The sequence below is a fragment of the Carassius carassius genome, chromosome 21 (genome assembly GCF_963082965.1).
Source record: "Carassius carassius chromosome 21, fCarCar2.1, whole genome shotgun sequence".
Taxonomy (NCBI): domain Eukaryota; kingdom Metazoa; phylum Chordata; class Actinopteri; order Cypriniformes; family Cyprinidae; genus Carassius; species Carassius carassius.
The window spans coordinates 9,256,730-9,267,282 of NC_081775.1; positions in this window are offsets into that span (position 1 = coordinate 9,256,730).

Consider the following 10,553-nt stretch of genomic DNA (forward strand, 5'->3'; position numbering starts at 1 on the left):
TGGTATTAACTTGAATGAGTAAAGCTGGCTTTTAAGTTCTCTTTCTGCTTTGACTATGTTAATCATACGTTGAAGTACATAAATAAATATAGGGTTATAACCCTACAGTACAATCAAATGAGGTTAGACATTATTGTTTATTTTTTAAGTCAGAAAAGCTTGTTTGAGAAGTACCATAATTTTGCCACTAGATGGGCAGAATACTAATGTTCAAAAGGTTGGGGTCCAGTAACATTAACTGATTTCTTGGTTGATTTTTAGGAAATTATTATTTTTATTAAACAATGTATTTCATTGATCAAAAGTAACATTAATGAGGTTTATAATGTTACAAAGATTTCCATTTAAAATAAATGCTGTTCTGTTGAACTTTCTGTTCATCAAAAAAAGTTAATACATTATATATTTGAATGAAATATTAGTTGGTTTGTGCAATTATCTGCACTTGATATTTTAAAGGGTAAGGATAACCAGCATTTCATTGTTACAATGTCGGTAATAAATGAACAATGTGTACCCTGATGAATTTATCCTTAAACTTGGTAAATGATATTAAGGTGTTTACAGTTAACATGTTTTAAGAACAATAGGCACACACCTGATTTGCATTGCAAGACGATGCTTTCCATAGTTTTCTGGACCTTGACAGTGTATTTTACTTGTCAGTCTATGGGACAGTCACAAGCCTCCCAATTTTCATCCAAAATATCTTAAAGAGTACATAATAGTGATGGGTCGTTCGCGAATGAGCCGACTCTAAGAGCCGGCTCTTGTAGGTGAACGACGGGAGCTGGCTCGAATATGTGAAGAGCCGACTCTATTTAAAAAAAAATATATATATATATATATAGCCTATAGAAATTAAATCATTATGTAATAATGAAATAATGGATGCATTTTATTTTTAAAATAATCGAATAATTCAAAAAACAAAAAAATATATATTTCGACTGTTTGATCAGCCTCACATTCTGTTCCTGTCAATCATACACGAGGTGTCAACCAATTATATGGCATGAGGGAGGGGCTGAGCCATCACACACACACACACACCACACACACAGTGTCAAACTCGGAGGAGAGGAGAGGAAAAACACAACAGCTTTTGAAAACAAAACAAAAGCAGGAAAATGAGTCGGAAGCACAGCCGCATTTGGAATCATTTTAATGACCATCAGCCCCTCGAAAGTAAGGCAGCTTGCATTTCTGAATGCAAACCTCTAATAAAATAAAAATATGATCAGCATTGTGTGTTCTTGCTAGTTATACAAAACATAACTAGTGAGATAGTTCATGCTGACTATATAACATGCCAAAAAAGAGGGACCAGTTTAATCCTTTCAGTTATTTATTTTTCTTTAATATGGGTTCTATTATGTTGTTCAGATTGTATTTGTTTCGTAATGTTGTTGTTTCTATACATTCAAAAGTTGTAATTTAAATGCAGATGTTTAATAGTATTCTTTTTTTAATAACAAATCAATGCATTTTAAAAGAAATTGTGAGTATGATTTCATTTAATAATTTAATTAGACTTGTTTTCACAACTATCATAGTCAAAACATTATTGTTTTTTAAAGAGCCGTTTGTGAGCCAAAAGAACCGGCTCTTTTCAGTGAGCTGAGTCAAACGAGCCGGCTCACGAAAAAGAGCCGAAATGCCCATCACTAGTACATAACACACACAGTTTCACCTAATCTCGTGTTAATCTTGAGTACCTATAGAGTAGTACTGCATCCTTAATATATCCAAAAAGTCTATAGTTGTATCATATTTATAAAAGAAAAATACAGCATTCCAATTTTTTCCGGAAAAAAGACGGGCTCCTCGAGGTGTGCAGTGATTGGAGCATAATACTGATGTTTCATGTTGTTTCCATTCAGGGCCGTAGCTGGGGTCAGTGGGGCCCCGGTGCAGGTTGTACCAGTGGGCCCTGTTTGAAAGTGTTTAATTTGTATGTTCGTTCTGTTTATTTGTTTGTGCTATTTACAGTGTTTAAGTTTTTTTCAAGTTTGTAAGTGTTTAAATGTAAAATAGCACTGTAAAAATTAAATATACAGTCAAACCAAAATTTATTCAGACACCTTCAACATTTCTCACATTATCAGTTTATTTGCTAAAGTTTTGAAAATGGTAATAAAATATGACAAGAACTCCGAGTTAAAGTGTCTGAACAAATTCATCTTGATAATATTAGATAACTTTGATATAAAGATATGTAATGGATTACAATCAAACAAAACGTACTCGGTTACTAACGTAACCTCGGTTCCCTGAGATGAGGGAACGAGTACTGCGTAAGCTAGCTTACGCTATGGGAAAAGGTCCCCTTTTCTCGAGAATATGAAGCCAAAAATTATCCTTAATTTTTAAATAATGTAAAACGCAGTGCTGCAGCACAGCAGACCCAAGCGAAGCGGCTCGCGCGCTTATTGTCTGTGCTGCGGCAACTGCAGCAACCTATGGTGAGGCGGCGGAGAGTAACGAACCAATGGGGGCGCTTTGCGCCCATTGGACGTCAGAGCGCGCCAAAATAGGCGTGGCTGGAACTATATAAGCCACCGCTTCACCATAGGGATCAGGTTTTAAATCGACTGAAGCGATCACCCGGTCCGAGCACATAGCACGGCAGGTTACGCAGTACTCGTTCCCTCATCTCAGGGAACCGAGGTTACGTTAGTAACAGAGTACGTTCCCTTTCGAGAGTACTCTCGTACTGCGTAAGCTAGCTTACGCTATGGGAACACAATGTAAAACGCCGTGCGTGCTCGGGAACTTCGACCTGTCACAGCCCGAGGCGAGAGCTCGGGGCTTTATAGCAGGAGAAATCCCAGTCCCAACAGCCAACCTTAGTGAGCTTTATATAGGGAACGAAAAAAGGGGGACGTGATAAGGCTTAGCACGTCTATATAGAAAGTACCCTGGCCTGCAGGGCAGGGACTTGCAGATTATAGAATCTAATAAATGTGGACGGAGAGGCCCAGCCTGCCGCCGCACAGATATCATCAAGTGGTATCCCGCAGGACCACGCCCATGACGAGGCCATACCTCGGGTGGAATGGGCTCTGATGCCGAACGGGCAGTGAAGGCCCTTAGATTTGTAAGCCAGCGAGATAGTGTCTACTATCCATCGCGATAGGCTTTGCTTCGTGGTGGCGAGACCTCGGGTGCGCCCACCAAAGCATATGAAGAGCTGGTCCGACCTCCTGAATAAGGCGGAGCGCGCAATATAGGTTTTAAGAGCCCTGACGGGGCAGATGAAGCTCGCGTTGCTTTCGTCGCTTTGCGAGGAAAGGGCTGACAGCGAGATGACCTGCGCTCTGAACGGTGTTGAGAGCACCTTGGGGACATAGCCGTGTCTTGGTCTGAGAATGACTCTGGAGTCATTAGGCCCAAACTCGAGACAGTCAGCGCTTACAAATAGCGCATGTAAATCCCCCACTCGCTTGACTGAGGCCAGAGCCAGTAGAAAAGCGGTTTTGAACGAAAGAAGCTTCATATCGACAGACTGAAGCGGTTCAAAAGGGGGGCCCTTTAAGGCCTCTAGGACCGTAGACAGGTCCCAGGAAGGGATTGAAGGGGGTCGGGGAGGGTTCATCCGACGAGCTCCCTTAAGGAAACGAATGACCAGTTCGTTTTTTCCCCGTGATAGGCCGGCCACCGGAGCATGAGAAGCTGCAATGGCTGCCACATACACTTTGAGCGTAGACGGGGATCTGCCCGCATCTAAACGCTCCTGTAGGAAGGAGAGTATCTCCGTCACATCACATAAGTGAGGGTCTAGGTTCCGTGTCCCGCACCAGGTGGAGAACACTGACCATTTCTGCGCGTATAGGCGCCTGGTTGAGGGCGCTCTGGCTTCCGTAATGGTCTTTAACACTCCCTCAGGGAGGTTCCCGGGTACCCGTTGAGGGGCCATACATGAAGGGCCCAAAGTTCGGGGTGGGGATGCCAGAGCGCGCCCTTCAGCTGCGTGAGGAGATCTTTCCGCAGCGGTATTGGCCATGGGGCTGTACTGGACAGCTGCATCAGCTCGGAGAACCAAGGTTGGGTCGTCCAGAGTGAGGCTACTAGCAGCATAGCACATCTGCTCTTCCTGACCCGATCGATGACCTGCGGTAGCATCGCGACCGGTGGGAAGGCATAAAGCGGGCGTCTGGGCCAATCGAGGGCCAGCGCGTCCCTGCTCTTTGAAAAATATATTGGGCAATGAGCGTTGTCTTCTGAGGCGAAGAGGTCGACCTCTGCCCTGCCGAAGATGCTCCACATCAACTGAACCGTCTGTGGGTGAAGAGACCACTCCCCAGGGGGAACATTCGCCCTGGAAAGCATGTCCGGGCCCCGGTTCAGGATGCCAGGTACATGCGCTGCCTTTAGCGAGCGCAGATTGTAATGTGCCCATGTCAGAAGACGCTCGGTCAGGGTGTGCAAGGTTTCTGACCTGACACCACCCTGGCGATTTATGTAGGCCACCACTGACATGCTGTCTGATCTGACCAGAACGTGGTGGCCCTTTAAAAATGGGAGGAAAGCTTTCAGGGATAGTTCGACCGCTATCATCTCCAGACAGTTTATGTGTAACAGTCGCTCCGGGCTCGACCAGAGGCCGGAGGCAGACCTGCCCTCGTACAGGGCGCCCCAACCGAGGTTGGATGCATCTGTCGAGACTACTTTCCATTTCGAGACAGCGCCCGTGCTTACGCCTAACTGATACCAGTTGGCTATTTTCCAAGGGGCCAGAGCTGTGATGCAGCCGTGGGTCACCCTGATGCGCGCGCGGCCGGAAATCCAGGCGCGCGCTGGAACACGGTCTCTCAGCCAGCGCTGTAGTGGGCGCATGCGCAGCAGGCCCAGTTTGAGAACCGCAGAGGCTGATGCCATCAGACCTAGCATTTCCTGAAATCGTTTGAGCGGGTAAAGAGACCCGGCTTTGAACGACACGGCTAAATGCTGAATAGTGAGAGCGCGCTGTGACGTCAGACGCGCTGTACATGTCACAGAGTCTATGTCTATCCCCAAAAAGGAAATCCTCTGGCTGGGAGACAGAGCGCTCTTGACAGTGTTGATCGTGAGACCCAGGCATTCTAAATGGCTGAGGATCCAGGATCTGTGTGTCATCAGTAGTTCCTCGGAATGGGCTAAAACTAGCCAGTCGTCGAGGTAGTTCAATACTCGCACTCCCCGCATTCTCAGGGGTGCGAGAGCGGCATCCATGCACCGTGTAAACGTACGGGGCGCTACGGAGAGGCCGAATGGAAGAACCATGTACTGATAAGTCTGCCCCTCGAAGGCGAATCTCAAGAATGGCCTGTGATGGGGTGCTATTTGAATGTGAAAGTAAGCGTCTTTCAGATCCACTGAGAAAAACCAATCCCTCGGGCGAATTTGCGCGAGTATTTGTTTGGTAGTTTAAGCGCTTTGTTCAAACGTCTGAGATCTAGGATGGGTCTGAGACCGCCATCCTTTTTTGGTACGAGGAAGTAGCGGCTGTAAAAGCCTGACTCGCGCTGCGCAGGGGGGACAGTTTCTATCGCCCCTTTTGCAAGAAGGTTTATCAGTTCGGCGCGAAGGACGTGTGTCATTTCGCTTTTCACTTTCGTTTCGACCACGGCGCGAAAGCGCGGCAGTCTGCGCGCGAACTGGAGCGAGTAACCTCGTTTTATTATATTCAAAACCCAATTTGATATGCCGGGGATGGCCTGCCATGCAGCGGCTCGTGCGGCTATGGGTTGAATGTGCTTCGGGCACTGGCCGCCTGTTATGAGGGGACCAGTAGCTCGAGTATGCTGTGCTTGTGACACTGTGGTGACAGCACTTATTTGTAGGGTTGCGCACTGAGAAGTGGGCACGCGCGCTACATTTAGAGCACCTCCGGCGCGAGCGGGAAGGTGGGCATGAAAGGAGACCCGAGTGAGTCTTTGTGACACTTGGGGGAGTGTGTATACATGTAGGGGTGCGTACTGTGTAGTGGGCACACTGCCTACATAGAAAAAGCTCTTTTTGTGCTTTATTGAGGTCGCCGTGAAAACGGCGTTTGTGTGCAGGCGTGCGTGCATTGTAACAGGCTCGTTTACTGCAGTATAGACATCTCCAACCGCCTTTAGTGAGGGGATTGGAGGAAGCATGTGAGGTTTCTTGTGTGGTGGTCCGGCCGCAGCGGGACTTAACCACGGTCTTTTCAGCCCGAAGGTCAGGAGGGCTTCGGAGGCTCGGGGTTCAGCACAATCCTGGGCCGAGGTCCCCGTCTCTCTGGCGGTTTGCGGCTCGTAGAGCGAGAGCGGTGCTGGGTTTTGGTCGCTGGGCGAGACTGTAAGTCTGGCTGCGATGGCTTCGAGGTCTGAGGGGGCGGCGCATTTTAACGGCGTCCCGCAGCAGAGCTAGCGCGTTTCGGCAGGAAGTGTCTCATTGCCTGTGACGTTTTCTGAGCCTCAGTGAAGCGTTCAGCGAAACCCTTAACCGACTGGCCAAAGAGGCCGGAAGGCGAGATAGGAGAGTCGAGAAAGGCTGATTTGTCGGCGTCTTTCATCTCCGTGAGCGTGAGCCAGAGGTGTCGCTCTAAAACAGCGAGGCTTGCCATGCTTCGGCCGATCGCTTGTGCTGTGGTCTTTGTCGCACGCAGGGCTAGATCAGTAGCGCTGCGGAGATCTTTAAAGTCATAGGTATCTGGGGCAGACTCGTCCAGGTTACGGAGAAGTCTGGCCTGAAAAACCTGCAGCACAGCCATGGTGTGTAGAGCCGAAGCAGCTTGACCAGCGGAGGTGTAAGCTCGGCCAGCGAGAGCTGAGGTGGTGCGGCACGGCTTGGATGGATGCACAGGCTTCGACCGCCATCCAGCGGCTGAGGGCGGGCAGAGGTGTGCAGCAATAGCCTCCTCGAGAGGGGGGAGGCTCTCGTAACCGTGGTCTCGGGCGCCGTCGACAGAGGAGAGCGCTGACGAGACAGAAGTCTTCAAGCGTGATGAGAATGGGGCTTTCCACGACTTCGTGAGTTCATTGTGAACTTCCGGGAAGAAGGGGGCGTTTCTTTGCGGAGGGGCCGAAGGGCGCCCCTGCAGGAACCATTCATCCAGCCTGCTTTTAGCGGGCTCGTCTGGAGGAGACCAGTCGAGCTGAAGGTCGCTGACAGCCCTTGTAAGCACGCGAGTAAGCTCCGCGTCGATATCGGCGCGTTGTCCGGTGCAGCTGGGTGCTGTAGAGGGGTGGGGGTCCGCAATGGAGCCCGACCATTCCTCACTACTGGACGCGGCGAGAGAAAGGCTGTCGTGTCTGTCCTCTTCCGCCTCAGGCGCTCCGAAGGAGAAGGGGGCGCTGGTGAGCAGGGACTGGCGCTGCTCGTCCACGAAGAGGACAGGCGAAGGAGAGAGAGCGGGCGAGGCACGCGGGGAGTGTTCTGGCGTGAGCTCGCGTGTAGCAGTATGCTCAGGCATTCTCTGATCGCGGCGTTTCTTACGCGGCACTTGAGAGAGAAGAGGCGGAGCGGGTGGAGCATCGTGGCTGGTTTGAGCTAATCGAGCCCGCAGGGTCGATATAGCCATGTCGTCGCACTCAGGGCAGCCGCCCTTGAAGAGTGCGCTCTCAGCATGCTCGCGGCCCAGGCAGGAGACACAGATGATGTGGCGGTCCTCGCTGGGCAGAGGGCCTCGGCAGGAAGCGCAGGCCCGAGGCATTTGAAACAACGCCTCGAATTCTGGAGGAAAAAAGTGTGATGCAGCGGCAAACACACTAGCTTTGAAAAGGATATAGTCACGCCGGATGGCGCAGCAGGAAGCGAGTGCTGAAGGCGGCGTCGAGATGAAGCACGAGCCGGCGTCCTCAGATCTGCGTTGCAGTGCTATCCCGCTGAGAGGCTTTTCGACGGCGTGTAGAGGCTTCAGGTGAGATCGCTGAAGGAGATGAAATCTGATCCCTATGGTGAAGCGGTGGCTTATATAGTTCCAGCCACGCCTATTTTGGCGCGCTCTGACGTCCAATGGGCGCGAAGCGCCCCCATTGGTTCGTTACTCTCCGCCGCCTCACCATAGGTTCCTGCAGTTGCCGCAGCACAGCCAATAAGCGCGCGAGCCGCTTCGCTTGGGTCTGCTGTGCTGCAGCACTGCGTTTTACATTATTTAAAAATTAAAGATAATTTTTGGCTTCATATTCTCGAGAAAAGGGGACCTTTTCCCATAGCGTAAGCTAGCTTACGCAGTACGAGAGTACTCTCGAAAGGGAACTTCAGACAACTGTCAATACTTTGTTGACCAATTACCAAGCAATGATTAATTGATGTGGTGTGAAAAGGTTGCATTAGCAATTCCGGAAAAAAAAACACGTAAGCAAAACATGGTCAGGTCAAAGTGTCTGAATGAATTTTGGTCCCAAATATATCTGTTTTTTTTTCACTAGTAGTAAACTGTATGAAATTTTTGGGGGTATAATATGTCACAGTTCGCTTTATGTCATGACATTTGCCAAGTATGGTAACCCATACTTGGAATTGGTGTTCTGCATTTAACCCATCCAAGTGCACACACATAGCAGTGAGAAGTGAACACACCCAGAGCAGTGGACAGGTATATCCAGCACCCAGTGAGCAACTGGGGGGTCAGTACCTTGCTCAAGGGCACTTCAGTCATGGGCATTGAGGGTGGAAGAGAGCACTGTTCATTCACTCCCTCCACCTACAACTCCTGCCAGCACCGACACTCAAACCTGCAGCCTTTGGGTTACAAGTCCAACTCTCTAACTATAAGGCCACAGCTGCCCCTCTTATTTTGCTAAACTCACTTACATACATTAATTGATAGTGTCCTGCACGTACTAGAAAAAAAATCTATATTTCTTCATTTCATTTGAATTTTTTCATTTTTCTTTCATTGGATTAACATTACAGCAGCTAGAAATTAATTAATTAATTAATAGAAATTAAGCGCGGTCACTTTAAGAGACAATGAATGCATCCAATATTATACACATATGATTTTTGTCTCAACTGTTTACTTTCACTTAAGACATAACCAACAGTTTTTTCGAACATCCAAGACGGGTATTTTCACATATTTTATATATATTTGTCGGTAGTATGGTACAAGAGCAAAAACAGACAAATTCTGTGTTCAAGTGTTTTGAGACGCCTCACACTGAACACCAGAACACCGCGGTGCTGAACTGGGCTCTTGCACATCCTTTTCTGTTTGTTTAAACTGCAATTTATTTTTGTTCGTTCAGGTGCAGGAGGATCTTAAAGGAGAACTTCGCAAAGGAGAGCTCGGTTCAGTGTTGCTGTCTGTAAGACGCGGCTCTCTCTCCGTGTGCGCACCGAACTCAGCGCGCGAGTAACCAGCTACTCCGTTCAGCTTTTCCGCGTCTTGTGTTTGAATGGTTTAAACTCTTTTGAATGGTTAAATTGGCAAGGCTTAATAACACGTGAAAATGATACGCTTTCGTGACGACACACAGCCATGGCCTGTCAACTGTCCTGATCGTCTTTGTAGGCTGGCCTCAGCCAGATGGTTGAGATCGCCGGGCCCCCCCGCCCTTGGCCGTGGACCCCTATAATAGTCACCACCTTTCACCCCACTAGCGATGGCCCTGTTTCCATTACATTTATTCACTCAAATGACCAGAACACAGAACAGAACAGTTGCTGCCCCAGAAAAACAAACTGCATCCACTGTTCATGTAATGCTGGGTTTTTGGGGAAGCTGAACACGTTAAACTTTCCCTCACATCCAAAAACGCACTTATTTGGAGGCATTCTCGAACAAATCCTATGCAGCGCTGCCGACGATTTTGAAGCTTTCCTCTGGTCAATGTGTGTTCGTGGGCCCGCTTCGGGAGAAATGCTCATATAAGGACTTCCGTTTCTCGTCTACGTCATTAGATCCACGAACAAAACAAAACAGCTGAAACTTGTACCAACCCGGAAGTAAGATTTTCGGCACAGAAATACTGTCATTCTTCTAAATTATTTTTTTAAACTTTGGCCACGTTTAGCATGAGAATCCATCTCTTTAACACTGTGAACAACTCTGAATACACAAAACACCATTGTACCCCCCCCTCCCCAAATTGTGTTCTGAAGACGAATGAAGCTTTTACGGGTTTTGAACGACATGGGGGTAAGTGATTAATGACAAAATTGTCATTTTGGGGTGGAGTATCCCTTTACGTTTTCATTAAAACTAAACTTTAATTCTCAGACATTTCTTCAACTAAAACTTTACAAAACAAAAACCAGGACAAGCTTGTCTAAACGTGATAAAAAACTAAATAGTAGATTTTACACAGGACTAAGACTACTACGGACTGAATTTAAAAAAAAAAAGCTGACAGAATGAACAATATATTCATGTGGAACTATATATTTAGCAATTTACAATTCTGAGTGAACTAATTGAAATAAAGGATGGGCAAATTGAAGGAAATGGTGGGGAAGGAACAAATGTGAAAGAAGGACAGGTGAGAAAGAAAGACTCCCACATTTGGTGAGATGTGGAAATAGATGTCTGTATGTTAATACATTGTTTGTGTTGTCCAGATTTCAGGAGATCAAAGTGTCTGAGGTTCTTCCAC